This window comes from Biomphalaria glabrata, chromosome 6, assembly GCF_947242115.1.
Source record: "Biomphalaria glabrata chromosome 6, xgBioGlab47.1, whole genome shotgun sequence".
NCBI lineage: Eukaryota > Metazoa > Mollusca > Gastropoda > Planorbidae > Biomphalaria > Biomphalaria glabrata.
This window is the reverse complement of record NC_074716.1, coordinates 42,942,811-42,960,537: the sequence shown is the minus strand read 5'-3', so window position 1 is coordinate 42,960,537 and position 17,727 is coordinate 42,942,811.

The following is a 17,727-nucleotide window of genomic DNA, read 5'->3' as shown; positions in this document are numbered from 1 at the left end:
TATAACGTAAAAGTTGGCGACCAGCGGCTCTCCTGCCTTCTATTAGATCGCCATACAGGATGTCCTGTGGAAGTCGACCTACTGGCATTCTACGAACGTGGCCAAGCCAGCCAAGGCGTCTGCTGCTGATAACAGAGCGGATGTCCTGGCACCCTGCTCTTTGTAGCACTTCCTCATTGGTTATCTTATCTTGCCACCTTATTTTAAAGATCCGCCTTAGGCATCGGAGGTGGAAGACATTCAGCTTTTTTTCCTGCCATGAGTAGGTTGACCATGTTTCACTACCGTACAGCAAGGTGCTCAACACACAGGTCCGGTAGACTAGGGCTTTAGTACTGCTAGTCAGCAATATGTTGTCCCAGACTCTTTTCTGCACCGTGACATGGTGGCCATTGCCTTGGCTATCCTGTTGTTTATGTCTTTATCCATTAGAGTGTTGTTGGATATGCTCCCTGAACTCTATATTCTCCTCTGCCGCTGTTGGGAAACCGGTCATGTCCCACAGGAAATGCGTGACGCAACTATAGTCACAATATACAAGAACAAAGGGGATCGGAAAGACTGCAACAATTACAGGGGTATCTCTCTCCTCAGTATAGTGGGCAAAATCTTTGCTAGAGTGGCACTATCCAGGCAGCAAGTGATAGCTTCTAGAGTCTACCCAGAGTCTCAGTGTGGATTCAGGAGTGGTAGATCCACTATAGACATGATATCGTCTCTACGACTACTGCAGGAGAAATTCAGAGAGAGAGACAGACCCCTTTACATTGTTTTTGTTGATCTGACTAAAGCTTTTGACATGGTCAGCAGAAGTGGCCTTTTCAAACTCCTAAGGAAAATAGGTTGCCCTCCCAAACTACTGAAGTTCATTAAGTGTTTTCACGAGGAAACTATATGTACTGTCAAATTCAATGGAGCCCAATCAGCACCTTTTGAGGTTTGCAGTAGTGTCAAGCAGGGATGTGTGCTCGCACCTACTCTGTTTGGCATATTCTTCTCCTGTCTACTGCATTATGCGTACAACGACATCAACGAAGGTGTGTTTCTCCTTAAAAGATCCTCTGGACAACTATTTAATGTATCAAGGCTGCGGGCAAAAACCAAGGTTAGGAAGCTACTCGTCAGGGAACTCCTGTATGCTGATGATGCAGCTATTGTGGCTGATTCTGATATTCAACTACAGTCCCTGGTTGACAAACTATCTGCTGCTTGCCAGAAGTTAATCTACTAGGCTTAATAATAACAATAATAAATTTGTGCGATTACAAATATTTTTTACTATTTTGTTTACGTTAAGCGCTATTTCATACTGTTACCTTTCTTCATACACTATGACTGTTGTCTGGACTAGTTGGATAGGGGTGGGGGAGAAGGAAGGATGTATCTGGGCGGCCGCTTTTTAAATACATTTATATAATTAAAAAAAAAAAAAAAAGGTGAACGACCTGAGTTCAAAACCTCAGCCCTCTCAAGCCAATCCACTAACCACCATGCCAGCGAATCGGTTATGAAAATAGAATTTTTTTATAGTCATGTATTATTAGCCTCAAACTTTAAAGTGGCGACCTACAAAGTATAAAGTGGCTAATTCAACTTAAACCATCACATCAGTCAAGTACAATTTCTTTCCCTTGTTCGAGATACTAAACAAAATAATTAATTACCAATAGTTAATTAACTAATTATTATTTTTTTTTATATTGACTCTTGTTTGAACAGGTTGAAGAAATAATTATGCAAAATTTTAGCTTGATCCGAGATTCGGTGTGGGCGCGTAAAAACCTTTTTTACCAGAAGACAGAAGTGAGTTTTACAATGTTCACTCTATAAGTTGTTTGAAAGGATGTGTTGTCTTTAAAATAAAGTATTTTAAAAATGTGTTTCTTGTTCAGCTTGCACATTCATGGATGAAACTTGGAGCTAACCATTTATTTATTCATATAAAGAATATACACCTAGGCCTATATGTCAATTTACTTATGTCATAATGTAAGAATATTCATAATTACAATATTATGCACACACTTTGACGCTGTTTTACAAGCATGAAAAAGTACAATAAATTAGCGAGGATATAAAGTTATTTTATTAAACCCCTATGGCTCTTAAGAAGAAAAAAAATTATCATCAGAACAGAGAACTCCTGTATGCTGATGATGCAAAAAAAAAAACAACAACAAAACAGAACAGATTTGATGTGTACATGTCTGAAATATTGATTCGCTTAAATCTGAAATGTATTTTATTCCCCAACGTAACTCTGCTTGGATGGCCCCTGAAATGATTTGAACAGTAGCTTCAATCTCACAGCCAGACAACAACAGGATGTAATTCCAGGAAACATTTTTCTGACTAATAGGCCTACCTGGGGCTGGCTTAGAGGAACGTTTAAATAGCATGCAATACAATTCATGAACTTTATAATAATTATATTCCAATAAACAGTGTAAATTTAAACATAAACTAAATAGGCCTACAATTTCTCGATAACATTGACAGCTCGGCAGTGTTCCATGGTCTGGACGTGGATCTGTTAACATGTTTGTTATTGTAATCCGAATAAATCAATAAAAATACGTATCAATTAAAAAAAAAAAGAATAGGTGTAAATACAAAAATCAATAAATAAAATTTACCGACTTCAAACGTATTAAAAAAAAAGGAATGTCTTTTAAAAAGGGCACTGACTTAGACTTAGAACCTCCTGTGCCATTCGGCGCATTGGGCGGCAAGCTGTCTCCATAAAGATCTGTCATTGGCAATGTCTGAAGCTTCTTCTCACCTCGAGTTCACTGCTCAGAGGTCCTCCATGAAGGTGTGGTGCCTAGTTATAAAAGGACGTCCCTGTTTGCGCTTTCTTCGCATTGGCCTCCATGTCACCGCAACTCTTGGCATGCGTAATTCAATTAGTCGGAGGACATGCCCAGCAAACCTGATGCGGCGTATGGTCATAACCTCATTAAGTGGTCGACTCCCAGTTCGGCATAGGATTTCTTTGTTTATAACTGACTCCTAAGAACTGTCGTAGCCATTTTGTTTGAGCCACTTTTAGTCTTTTCTCAATTTTTGGAAGATGGCATCCATGTCTCTCGTGCGTATGTTGCCTTAGGGATGACTATTGGGTTAAGTAGGTGTATTTTTGTCTCTAGTCCAATGGAAGTAGGGGGGACTATTCATTATTTCGTACCCTTCATGGAATAGTTAAATGCGTTTTGCACTTGTTAGACTTCGGGCAACGTATTATAGCAACATATATAAGATGTTATTTGTGGCCTAAGCTTAGAATACACTTTTTAGACAGACTCACAAGTTGCTCTATGTGAAGAATAAAAGAAGATAATACATGTCACGCTAGACTGCTTTGAAGATACTGTAATAACTTAAGGGAGGCATGTCAACGATAAACAGATGTTTATTTACATGGGGGTCATGATCCACTGGCGGATCCAGAGGGGGGGGCGGTAGGGGCGATCGCCCCCCCCCCCCTCAGCCGACCCCCCCCCCCCGAAGGAGGGGGCGGACGAATTTTAGTATAGAATTCACACAATTTGTATACGAATTTATTACTTATGTTAATAATATATACTAATTATTTATATTTCAACATATTTTTAGATTATTTCACCCCCCCCCCTTCTAGTACGTCGGCCGATTTGGTAGGGTCGGTTGTAAAACTTGTTATTGGTATTTTAACCGGTCTTTATATTATGTCGTTCAACTGTTGGCCGATTGGTGTGTGTGTGTGTGGGGGGGAACGAATACCTCTACTGCCCTTCCCATCTAAACCCTTTGAGTGGAGAAATCATAGTATGTGAACAAAATTAGTCGAATATCTATATAATATAAACAGGTGGAATTCACCTTCCCCCTATTGGACAAACCAATACTTTTTCTTTTTGTATTATAGTAAGAAATTACAAAATAAAAAAAAATCTGTCACTAATATAATTTAAATATATGTTATAAATTATAAAGTAAATTCTTATATCGAGTCGCCCAACCCATATTCTTTAATGCAAAATGCAATCATTCTACCGCCCTTCCCCTTTCCATTTCACATGAATTTATCATAACTATTTTAAGAAAGACTTTGCTTTATAAAAGTTATAATTCAACCGAAATTTTTCAATATAAGAGTCACGGTTGAGATGAGTTCAAAAGCCAGATGATCTTTTCTTAGTCGACTTTTTCCAACTTTCACTCTATCTCATATTTTTCTAGTTAAATAAATTTAGGACTATAACTCACAATTTATGCTTGAATTTTATTGCATATTATTTATCGAATAATTATTTTTTTGGCGGCGATGCTCAAAGCCTTAATCTAAATATGTGGGGTATCTTATCTTTTCAAAGAACAAATCGGTTTGATTTGCAATATATTAAGGGACGATAAATTCATATTAGAATATTTTTCAACATTTTTCAAAAGGTCCTTTATAATAGGATGAATAATGAGCTGTAGGTCAGGAGGATGCGTTTCTTCAGTGAAGAATGCAAGAAAACGCTTTTGGCGTCGGGGCTTCGCCCGAACCTCACTGATTAAAAATAAGCAGTAGATGTAAGGAGAATGCGTTACTGCAGTGAAGAATGCCAGAAAATGCTTTTAGCATCGGGGCTTCGCCCCGAACCTCACTGATGAATAATAAGCTGTAGATGTCAGGAGAATGCGTTTCTGCAGTGAAAAATGCAAGAATACGCTTTTGGAGTAGGGGCGAAGCACCGAACCCCACTAATAAATAATGAGCTGTAGATGTCAGGAGAATACGTTTCTGCAGTGAAAAATGCAAGAAAACGCTTTTGGCGTCGGGGCTTCGCCCCGAATCCCAATGAGGAAGCTTACAGCGCTCTCTCAGACCCCCAAGCTTGCAAGAGAAAGGCCTCAACATGTCTGTTTTTTTTCTGTTTTTTTTTCGCCGAAGATTAAGAAACACTGTCTTATTTTATTGTCATATATATATATATATATATATATATATATATATATATATATATATATATATATATATATATATATATATATATTATATATATATACATGCTGTACGCACGTTTATGCATAGGGTTAGTGTTTACTGGGCGTTAGGGTTAGGGTTTGGAATAAAATCGCCCCCCCCCCACTCCAAGGTTCTGGATCCGCTAGTGGGGTCATCACAAATACATATATCTAGGATAACGTCTGCCTTGAGCACATCCTCTTTGTAGGTTCTGGACACGGAACGTCGTTTTCTTCTTCCTAATGTAAACACCCTTCTTAGTGTAGTCTCTAACAGTGCGCACTTTCTACACTAGCTTGGTTGGCGGTGTGCATGCAAGGGTTATAACAATAAAAACAGCTGTTCACTTAGGTTGTTTAAAAAGAAACAACACTTATCTTTAAATGTGTGCGGTTTCAGTGTGAGTTTGAGTGTTTAAGCCAGTAAATATAAATGGCATTTTCGTACTAGAGAACTGGCAAATGACGGATTTCTGCTCTCGTCGCCTTAACGTGGCGCCTCTGGGGAATTGAATAGGCTAAGAGCGAGAGCGAACCTACCCTCCAGTTGGCTAACACAGTTATGCTCTAGCGAGCGTACATACACTTGGCGGGGACGGAGGAAAAGCTTGCTAACTCAGTCCCATCCGTTGTATTGTTCACCAGCGTGGACCATACGGGTGGTGATAGTCCTCCCACGGTTTCGGTACATTACGAAATAGGAGGAACCTATGACGTTGGCTCAAGGAATCGTGTCTCACGAAAGATAGGTGTAATTAAATGATCACCTTACTGTTGGGCCCCTCAAGGGGGGGGGGCAAAAATATTGTAGATATTTTAGCTAGGTAATACATTCTAAGGTTATTTGTATTATATTATTATTTAATCCCTATTATTTAGAAGCCTATATTTCTATCTCACACATGAAAGGCCAGATTAGACACAATGGTGACCTGTCTGGTCACTTCCCAATAGAAAATGGCGTGAAGCAGGGCTGTGTACTTGCTCCTTCCCTATTCCCTATCTTCTTTGGCGTAATGCTGGGTCAAATGAGGCAGCGATTGCACGAAGATATCTACATCAGGTTTCGTTCGGAAGGCAATGTGTTCGATCTCCAACGTCTACTATCCCATACAAAAAGAAAAAAAAATGGTCATAACAGAGCTTCTATATGCCGATGATTGCGCCCTGCTAGCTCAAAATGTACATGATCTCTAGAACGCGGTCAACGAATTTACATATGCTGCCGCCTATTTCTGTTTATCTATAAACTTCGGGAAAACAGAAGTCATGTTCCAGAAGTCACCCAATAAAACCTACTCAGCCCCAAAGATCACCAAAAATCGTCAGCTCCTTAACGTGGTAGATGACTTCACATATCTAGGAAGTATAGTGTCAAATGACGCCTCACTTTCAATGGAAGCTGATAACCGTCTGGCCAGGGCCAGTAGTGCTTTTGGACGCCTTCAGGCGAGTTTGGAGGAATGAATCGCTCCGCCTGCCTACAAAAATCAATGTCTACAAGGCGGTAGTTCTATCAACCCTTCTATATGGATCTGAGACATGGGTGTTAGACAGAAGGCAACTAAGACTACTTGAGTGCTTTTATCAAAGATGCTTGCGCTCCATCAAAGACATACAGTGGCAAGACCACAGTACAAACAGCGATATCCTTGCGAACGCCAGAATGGACATCATAGTGTGACTTCTAATGGTCCAACAGTTACGTTATGCAGGGCACGTATTCCGCATGGGAGACGAACGTATGCCAAAAGCAGTCTTTTTTGGTGAATTAAAAGATGGTCGACGTAACAGAGGTGCCCCACTGAAACGCTTTAAAGACCAGCTTAGGCGCCAACTTGCCTTAGCTGAGATAGAAGAGAGCACATGATTGCATGCGGCCTCAGAACGAGACAGCTGGAGGTCACTCAAGAAGGTCGTGGGATACGCATTTGAGACCATAAGAAATTCAGCTATCGAGTACAGACGCAGACGGCAAAAAGAAAATATTAATCGACCACAGGCGGACAATGGTTTTGCCTCCCCTGGATGTGGAAAAATGTGTAGGTCACAGCTGGGATTGCGTTGCCCCGTGAAATATTGCATTATATATATATATATTTGTATGTTAGGCTCATGGAAAATTGGGTAGGGGTGCCAATAAAGTTTCTTGCCGCGGGCGCACGTTTTGCTCACTACGCCTCTGAATTCCAGGGACAAAGATCTAGGAATGAAATATAATTATTTAACACTGTTTCTCTTTCAAGTCAAGTCATAGTTTTAAAATTATAACTCTTTATTCTGTTTCATTTTGTTAGTCCCTTTTCTCCATAATCTTTTTTTTTTTTTTCAGACGAGATATTTATTGAGTAGTAAAGAAAGAAAACATGGTTTTAAAAGTCTTCCTGTATTTGGCACTTATGGAGAAGTAAAGAAAGAAAGACAGCGAAGAATTACAAGTTTCGAAGAGTACGCTGAACGACATGCCTACCAGGAAATAATTGACCAGGTCTCCGAACATACTGAAGCCAGGCTCAAAGAAGTAAACGATCTGAAACGCGATCATGGGACTGTAGCACACCAGATATGTAACAGCCATCGTGGAGACAAGGGCTAAAGTTTTACTAAGTTTCCTCTTTGCTCCTAGCGAATTTTTCTGCATATTTTCAGTCGTCTTCTTTCGCCATTCAGACTGTTGTTTCAGTTTGACTAAGAGAAGAAAGGTAAATATTACGATGACGCTGTAGGAGATGATTTGAACACAAGTATGAATGAAAATTGTAACGTTGATGTCAGCTGGTCCGGTGTAGGGTAAATGCACTCTTCCCAATACTGTTTTGTTTTTGAGAACGTTAAACTTCCAGCCCAGGCTTTCCACCAGATAGAAGGGGACAACGGTTAAGCCCATGCTTAAGAAGATGAGGCATAGAGCGACATCCGTGACATGCGCAGTTAGGATTGTTTTCACTTTCAAGGGGAGAAGGACGCAAAAGCAGCGCTCGAAGGTGATGAAGGCGGTGACGGAGCTGATGATGCGGCTCAGAGCGCCGCGGACGAAAGGAACCATCACGTCCTGAAACTCTTCGGCGTTAAGCGAGATGTCAGCGTTGGCAAAGTCTGGATTGCGGCATAGGCTGGAGATCAATCCAATCAAGAGGGAGACGATGTCTGCCACGGTCAGAGCGAAAAGACTTCTGTTGATGTTGTCACCAAAACCCTGCCTCACGAACACTACTAAGTTCACCATGTTTCCAGCAACGCCAACAAGGGAGACGATTGCATTTAGATATACAATATTCACCAAAATAAACTGCTGGTACTGTTCTCTGCTCAAATCATTACGTCCCATTGTTGTGTTCTGCTCCATATTATTTATTGCAACAGCTTTATTGTTGTTGGTGTTGTGCTAACATTTGGACCATAGTTGTGTCATAAGGAATAAAACCTAGGCAATGCTTTTCAGCCTCAACGTGGCGCCTGGCTGGATAGGTCATTAGAGAAAACGATAAGTTCAATAGAGAAGCAAAACAGAACCGCCTTTGGGGTCTAAGTACAGAGTCCATTACACAGGGCGGGGTGGAAGAGAGCTCCAACAAATATGTCACCATGCTCAAGTCGTTACTCATAGGGCAGTTTTATGGCTGACACTCGCTCGACTGATGTCGATGGGGAGTTTACCCGGTGTGCTTGACCTATGGCCTCGACCTTAACCGGTCTTTCTTTGGTTACGAATCATCGGTAAGCCCCCTGTGACAATAGTCCAGACAGTCAGATGGAGGGGAGCTTGAATGAGCATAGAGTATCAAGAGTCTTATACTCTACTTTTTGGATAATTACAAAGATGATGGAAAAGATAAAAAGGTTTATTGAGCCTCATTACGTCCTCACACTATTACACTAAAATGTCACATGATCAGGGCCGAATTTAAGTATACGGAGGCCCCGGGAAAGGATTTTTGTGAAGGAGCCTTGATATGTTTGAAAGCTTTAATAAAGATCCACTTATGACTGAAAATACGTATATCTAAAATACTTATATCATCGAAAGCATGCTATATTTTAGAAGAATGAAATATATGTATTGTAAATTTAATTTAGCTTTTCTTTTTAAAAATATAATAAGTAAATAAATATTGGTCTAACCATGCCTATAAATAAGTAGTAGGTCTAATACTTCAAAATAAACCCAAGCAGAAAAGAAAAAAAAAGGACAAATATCAATATATTCTTTCTCAACGTCTTTCTATTTTGTCTTTTTCTCTTTTCTTTTCTTTCTCCAAAGCTACGAAACAAAATACTGTAATTTTCACCATTTATCATCTAATGAATTTAGCCTATGTTTTAGTTTCAAGCATAAAGATAATAATAGTTCATAGGATTGTGTTTAGGTTATACTGATGACATTATAAACCAAAAAAAAAAGTATATGCAAAGTTTTTTTTATTATTATAATTAAAATAATATACGCAATGTCATTTTGGCATTTGATGTTTTTGCCATGGCTTAAAAATAATTACAGGGAAGGCACAAGGCGGTGACTGTGATAAATGTTAAGGTAGTTACTTATATATTTTTTTTTAAATTGTAGGCTCACCATACGTCATTAACTATAGGCCTGGTCACATGATGAACTATTGCACGTGACTTCTTCCCATCCTTCCCCCACCCTATCCCTACTCAGACTTTTTTTTATACATACAATTTATTGTTTGTGTGTGCTGACTGTTTGAGTGTTTGAGTGTGTGTGTGTGTGTGCTTGTGTATGTGTTTGTACGTTATTATAGCAAACATCTTATTTCTGAAAGTAACTTAAAAAAATATTCCGGGGAGATTTTAATGACAGAAAAGTTTTATGTTCAGACTTTGTACTAAAAAGTTGCGATTGTTTTGTTTTCCCCCCACACAGTAGATCTAAATCGGCTAAAACCGATAGCAAACAAAATTATATCATAAGAACAAGCGGGTTTTAGACAAGGTCGCAGCACAACAGAACTAGTCCTAAACCTCAGAATACCTTTATGAAAATACCCAACACCAAGAGAATCTTTTCCATGTCTTTATTGATTTCAAGAAAGCTTTCGATCGAGTATGGCATTGGGCACTCTGGGCGACAATGGAAAAGTACAACATAAATAAAAACATAATTAATCCAGAATCAGTACAAGGAGGCCACCAGTGCGGTGTACTTCAAAAATAATATTGGAGACTGGTTTAAAACCACAGTTGGAGTAAGACAAGACTACCTACTTTCACCAACACATTTCAATATCTTCCTTGAAAGGATAATGGAAGATGCTCTCGATGGCTATGAAGGTACTGTAAGCATTGGAAGAAGAATTACTAACTTGCGCTTCGTGGACGACATTGATGTTCTAGCAGGGACTGAAGAAGAACTAGCTGACCTGGTGATGCGCATAGACAAGACTTCCGCAGCAAATGGTATGCAAATAAATGGCGAAAACAAACAAAGAAACAAATTATGATCAATAGCCAACAGAGCTCTAAAAGGGACATCAGTATGGAGGTGACTAGTTTCAGTAGTTTCAAATACCTCGGAGCTATTGTCTCAGATGAGGGAACGAAACCTGACCTACTGACCCGAATGCACAGTCCACAGCAGCCTTTTCAAAACTTAAAATAATATGGAAAGACAAAGCCAGGTCCTCGGCACCAAAATCAGACTGATGCGCTCCCTGGTCATGGCCACATTCTTATATGCCTGAGAGTCTTGGACGTTGAATGCAGAGCTAGAAAGGAGGATCCTAGCAATGGAATTGAGATGGAAGGATCCTAGGTAATACATACCACATCACAAACCAAGAGATTAGAGACAGGGTTACTGCAGCGATCGGACCCCATGATGACCTGCTAACTATAGTAAAAAAAACGCAAGCTAAGAATCTATGGCCATTTTACAAGGTCTTCTGGGCTCGCAAAGACCTTTCTTCTGGGAACAGTGCCAGGAAAAGAAGAAGAGGCAGACAGAGAAAGCGATGGAAGGACAACATAAAAGAATGGACAGCAAAAGACAGAGAGGAATGAAGAAAGACGGTCGTAACATCTTGCGTGTCGCCCCAAAGGTCCAACAGACTAAGGGATAGGTAAAATGGTAAAAAAAAAGGTAAGACCTAACTTTTTTTTCCACAGATTATAAAAGAAAAAAAAAAAGGGATATAATGTCATTTTTTTTTTACAAGCTGCTAAACAAAGTTCTTTGGTTGTCGAGTTTTACAACTGATTACTTTCTTTAAATAAATCACTACACACAATACTTTGAGGGTGGGATTGGGCTACCAGACACCTTCACACCTAAAGGAAAAACAGAAAGGAAAAACAAATCCTTTCAAAGGAGGATGAAAAATACAAATAAAACTTAAACAAGCAAAATAAAAAAAATCCTTTTTTTAAAATAAAAAAGCTTATCTAAAGGGGAAGAACTCTGTTCTTAAAACTACATCTACCAATAAGGCTCTCTATCTCTTCTATACAAATTACGTAATACACACAGGCTGTCACGTGACAGTTTTTAAAAATTGTTTTATCAATATTATCACGTGGCTAAATGTTGTTTGTTTACGATTGGTGAATGAGGTCCATTCTCTACACAAGGCTTACCACCAAGTTTAGTACACTTTGTACATGAAAACTAAATTAATTAAATTACGACTACCTGATTAACTAGTTTGTTGATTTTTTTTTTAAATTGACTCATGTGTCGTCATCGATCACGATCTTGTATGCGAAATTCGATTAAGTTTGGATGAGTATAAGTGGTCAAAAATCGATAGCAAAAATCTAAACATACCAGAAAGATACAGCGTGAGTTTAGCGTTTCAAAAAAAGAGAGAAAGAAGAGCTGACTTCACATAAACAACAACACTGTTCATAAAGGTAGAGTTTTAAAAAGTTGTATCTTTCAGTCCTCAAATAATTTCCAGTTGCAATACCAAACTGAACATCTCTAACATTAATACCTTATTCCTTTAAGCTCTGCATGTCTAACAATATATATTTCTCAAGTAAGTTTGTTAGTAAAAAAATAATATGCTAATATAAGAACAAAAGCCAGGCATTTTCATTTTTTAGGCCAATACCTGCTGGAGGACACGACCTTAAAAAAAAGAGATCCAGTTAATTATGTTCTCAGCTAGATGTAGATCTATAAAGCTAAGTTTGTGTTTAATGAATTTCGGAAGTTCTTTGAGAAACGAAGTTAATAATGTCCCATCTCAAGACTTCCTACATGACAGGGGAGAGCAGGCAGGGTTCGACAATTGGGACCATTGTGATGGCAACCTTGAGCGCATACTTCATGAATGAAATCTTTTTGGTAGAAATAAAAAGTTTTATTATCGCTGGTTAAAGTCTAATCATGACGTTCCTTCAGTACGATTTTTATGCGCACAAGGATGGCCGGAGATGACCGGAGATGGCCGGAGTCCTATCTTCACATTGAAAAGGAAAGATGACGATTACAGTTGTTAGTTGAGTGTACAAGGCCTGTCAGTTGAGTGGACAAGACCTGTCAGTTGTGTGGACAAGGCCTGTCAGTTGAGTGGACAAGACCTGTCAGTTGTGTGGACAAGACCTGTCAGTTGAGTGGACAAGACCTGTCTGTTGTGTGGACAAGACCTGTCAGTTGAGTGGACAAGACCTGTCAGTTGAGTGGACAAGACCTGTCAGTTGAGTGGACAAGACCTGTCTCACCTGTCAGTTGAGTGTACAAGGCCTGTCATTTGAGTGGACAAGACCTATTAGTTGTGTGGTCAAGACCTGTCAAATGAGTGGACGAGACCTGTCAGTTGAGTGGAAAAGACCTATCAGTTGTGTGGACAAGGTCAGTTAGTTGTGTGGATAAGGCCTGTTAGTTGTGTGGACAAGGCTTGTCAGTTGAGTGGACAAGACCTGTCAATTGTGTGGACAAGACCTGTCAGTTGAGTGTACAAGGCCTGTCATTTGAGTGGACAAGACCTATCAGTTGTGTGGACAAGGTCTGTTAGTTGTGTGTACAAGGCCTGTCATTTGAGTGGACAAGACCTATCAGTTGTGTGGACAAGACCTGTCAAATGAGTGGACAAGACCTGTCAGTTGAGTGGACAAGACCTATCAATTGTGTGGACAAGGTCTGTTAGTTGTGTGGATAAGACTTGTCAGTTGTGTGGACAAGGCCTGTCAGTTGAGTGGACAAGACCTGTCAGTTGTGTGGACAAGACCTGCCAATTGAGTGGGCTACGCCTGAAGTCATTTGTTTATCTTCCAAGCACGGATTATTTTTATCCTTGACAAAAGGCTGCACTGTACACGTGCATAAGGGCTAGAATGTTGATCTCATTCCCATCCTTATGTCTAATTATTTATAAGCCTGCCTTAAACTCCCAACAAGAAGCAAGCCAATCCATGTCTTACTCAATGAAGCAGATGTTGCTCTATGATTTCTAACTCTATTCGTTTCTTGTATTGATTGCAAGGAGTTGAAGGAGTGAATTTCCATCAATCATAAATCTAGAATCGAGATCTCGTCATTTATATATTTAAAAAAAAAACATTCTTGGAGCTTGCGCTAAACGTTCATGTTGTATTTTTATCTATTCGAGTCCTTATTAAATACAAATAAACACTTGAGTCGAGTAATTCCTCTTTAAATCGTGTGACGTAATGTATAAAAAAATCTTTTTCTTTTGTGACATCCGGAACAATTTCATTGATTAAAAAGACGTAAGCATAATTTAATTTTAAGGTAATTAAATAATTTTGAAAAATTATAAACGTTAAATCAATTTGTCACAGTCGGGGTTGATTTTTAAGCCTAACACTACCCCCCCCCCCCCCCCATCAAAAAAACCCCAGCAAAAAAGACATTTTTCGGAACTAATGTGTATTCATTGTTACAGTTATATAATGTTAAATACTTTTATTGAAATCAATTTTTTTTTCATTCAGCTTTTGTTTAATGGACAAAATTGTAAAATTATTGAGTCGCCAATTAGTGAACGATTATTGTAATTTATTCATGATCAACTTAAGTCTCAAAAAGCTTTGTTCGCATATAGCCACGCTTACCGCATATGTCAGAAATGTGCGAATCCAAATCATGATTAGGTCTGAATTATCTATCCGATATCCTTTTTAAAAAAAAAAATGTCAAGATCTTAAACAGGTCATTGTTTCAGAAGTTAAAAAGCCTCTGAAGAAACTACGAAAAACTTATGAAGTCTTTTTCGCTTCAGACGAAATTCGTTTTTGAGCACTATCGAGATGTTGATTTTGATCTGAGGATTCAATTTTTGGGATGGCGATAAAAATCCGTATTTATTTACATCATGATAATGCTCGTATGGAGTGATTATTTCTTGAATTATCCCGTTCAGGAGGAATAAATTTCCATCCGTAGCTCGTTCTTGTATATTAATACAGAATCTTTTTTTCGTTTGGCACCCTTTTCTTGTGGCGTCTTTGACATTCTGCACTAATCCCCTGATCTGAACACAGGATTTCGGCAAAGGTAATAATAGCTTCAGCGATGTTGTCTAGAATATTTTTAATGTTTTTCATTTAATTGCGCAGTGTCGAATTCGCGATCCTTGTTTTTGAAAGTTGACTTACGTGTCGTTTATTTTAGTTAAGACTGACTGTTCATTGGTCATTAAAATCTACAGGAAGAAGAGAATTATTTCAAAATGATTAAAAAGAATCCCAGTGAAATGAAAATAAATTACAATAATTATCTAGATGTAGAGGTATATCTATAAAATCTAGAACTAGATAACACAAGTGTACCGAGCAATGAGGTAACAATTGTACCATCATAACTTTGTCCCTCATATAAAACAAGTGCATTGAATAATGAAGAAAGTGAGCTTGTAAAAGTGCTTTACCTTAGCAAATTTAAAGAAAACTAGTAAATTTTATTCAAGCTTTTCTACAGCCAACATTAAATCAGAGAAAAAATAAAGCAGATTAAAAGAGTAGCAAAATAATAACAGTATAATATATTATTTCAAGTACATTAGTTTTTCATAGTTAATGTGTTTATAATGCGTTTTTTTTTAAAACTGAAAAAGATTGTCCATAGTTGATGCCCACTGCGGTCCGCACCACCCGCACAACACTGGCCCACCACTCTCATCAGATCGTTGAAAAGGCAGCAACAAAGTTAACAGCGCTAGCTCCAGTTAGCTCCCCTTAAAAAGGGGGGAAAACCGCCAAAGGCAAGTCGAACATTAAAGACCAAGAAGTTCTGTCTCATTCATGCGTCCTCTAACACAAAGGACAAAGAGAAAGCTATTTACACCAACACCTGGAAGTGCAACACAAATATCCAATGCTGCAGTGTAAAGATGCGCACTGCATCGCAGTCACTGTGTGTGTTCAATTAGCTAGTGATTGTTTCCTTAATAGAGTTATAGGCTACAGAAATTGTCCAAGTTCTAAGAAAATCATTTTAGCGGTTCCCTTCCTCACATCAATGATGAGAATACAAGCTATTAGGAATTGTAATTGTGATCCATGAAACAAACAAATGTAAACAGACCTAGGTTTTATGATGTATACTCTATCTTTGTGACTGTGCACATGTTTAAATGTTGTTGCATGTTGTTTGATTGATTATGTTTGTAATTACAGCAGATATAAGATTACATAATATAAATAAAATATATATGTTTCAGTTTATAAAATATATTGTCTACTTGGTTTCAGCTCAGCTTGCATTGTATTTTAATAAACTTAATCACGCCGGTTGTCATCTAATTAAAAAATTTGCTTCTATTTTGAAATGTTTCGTCACAGAAAATACTTCTACCCCTCCTACGCTAGCGATCACTCATTAGCTTACCTCTCTTTGCCAACATAAGCCAATAAAAATCGGGCTAACAATTTTGATTTCAATAATAATCTCAACCAAATAATAGCTAGTGGATCTGTGGCTTAGAGGCATTGTCGCTAGCAGGCTTTTTTTTTCTTACAGAGTGGTGCAAGTTTCAACTTATGCTCCACTAATGTAAACAAGCATTTTCTTGTAAAATAATAGTCAGATTTTTATGCTGCTTTTAGACTCGATTCCAAGTTCTCATCGATAACCCGATCTCTTAAGTTAATCTTGATAAAGTTCATGCTAGAAAAGGGCTGTTCCTAAAGATATGAAGACGCTAAAGAGAAAAGATCAACAAATGCTACTTTCTATTGGTTGATCATATAAGTCAGGAATTTAAAAATCAACATATCTTCCCACTCCATATCTTACAAAGCAGACCAATTGTTCCGTAAACTTAATTCACATTGTTTTTTCTCTAATAGCTCTAAATCAGCACAAAGGGCTCAAATATCGAGTTTCACATTTTTGTTTTTACAATACCTCTATCTATTACAATACCTCTATACCTCATCCAATGGATTTCAAAGCTGCAAACATCAATATTAAAGGGCGAAAAATGTATTTCTCTTACAGTATCAGTTGGAGTTGAACAAAGGCTAACGTCGTTTGCTTTTTCGAAAGTTGTTGAACCTACTGAGAATAGCTTCTTTCTTATTTAACAGTTTGTTGTTTTTCTGAAGTAGCAAATGTTAATACTTGTATTATATTTATTTTCTCGGCAATATTTCAATAGTTCAGGAATATGTTTTTTTCTGTCAAAATCTCTATAAGCAAGCAGCACTTAACTAGCTACACAGCATGCCAGACTAACTTTATTAGAAGAATTCACACAGTGATTTAAAGTAAAAATGCTGACTGTTCTTGTTTAATCTGAAGTTTCTTTCTTGCATCACCAAACGTATATTTTGGTAATATATAAGATAAGAATGATAAGTCGATAAGTGTCTTTCTATATTTGATTTCTATCTTGATCTACTTCCATATCTAGAATCTAGACGTAATCTTTATTAGATTTACGTAAAAATATAAGCAAAGCTTAGATAATCTATCAATAAAATTTAAGCAACTTTAAATTTAGTAAACTACTCAGTTATCGGTAGACCACGAGTGACTACGTCAATTTTTTAAACTCCAATTTATAGCCAAATTAAAATTTATTTAATTTTTTACTTAAAAAATTATAAAGGTCAAACTAGAGTTTTCGAGTGTGGTTAATGAGATAGTAATTTTTTTCTCAGCGATATACATCAACTGTTAAATTTCTAGGAAACTCGTTAGAGCCGTTTTCGATATCAGCATCCTTGCTGGATCCTGGTTCCAGGTTCCAAGAAGTTCTGACTTGAGTAGAGGTATTGTAAAAAGAAAGACATACTTTTGAAAGACATCTGGCAACCTAAACTGAGGACAAAGAACAAAGAGTGAAGTATATCTTATTATATTGTACCTTTGTTCTTACAAATAAAGTCATAGTTTTAAAGTTATAACTCTTTATTCTGTTTCATTTTGTCAATCCTTCTTCCGAAAAGTCTTTTTTTTTCAGACGAGATGAACAAATCATGATAGAATAAGTTTTCATGCATTTCGAAATAAATTTAGAAGTATAGTGAGATACCATTGGAGTAAAAGTCTTCCTCATAGACATAATATATATATCCATCGTGTTCCTGTGCTTCACACTTATTGAGTAGTAAAGAAAGAAAACATGGTTTTAAAAGTCTTCCTGTATTTGGCACTTATTGAGAAGTAAAGAAAGAAAACATGGTTTTAAAAGTCTTCCTGTATTTGGCACTTATTGAGAAGTAAAGAAAGAAAACATGGTTTTAAAAGTCTTCCTGTATTTGGCACTTATTGAGAAGTAAAGAAAGAAAACATGGTTTTAA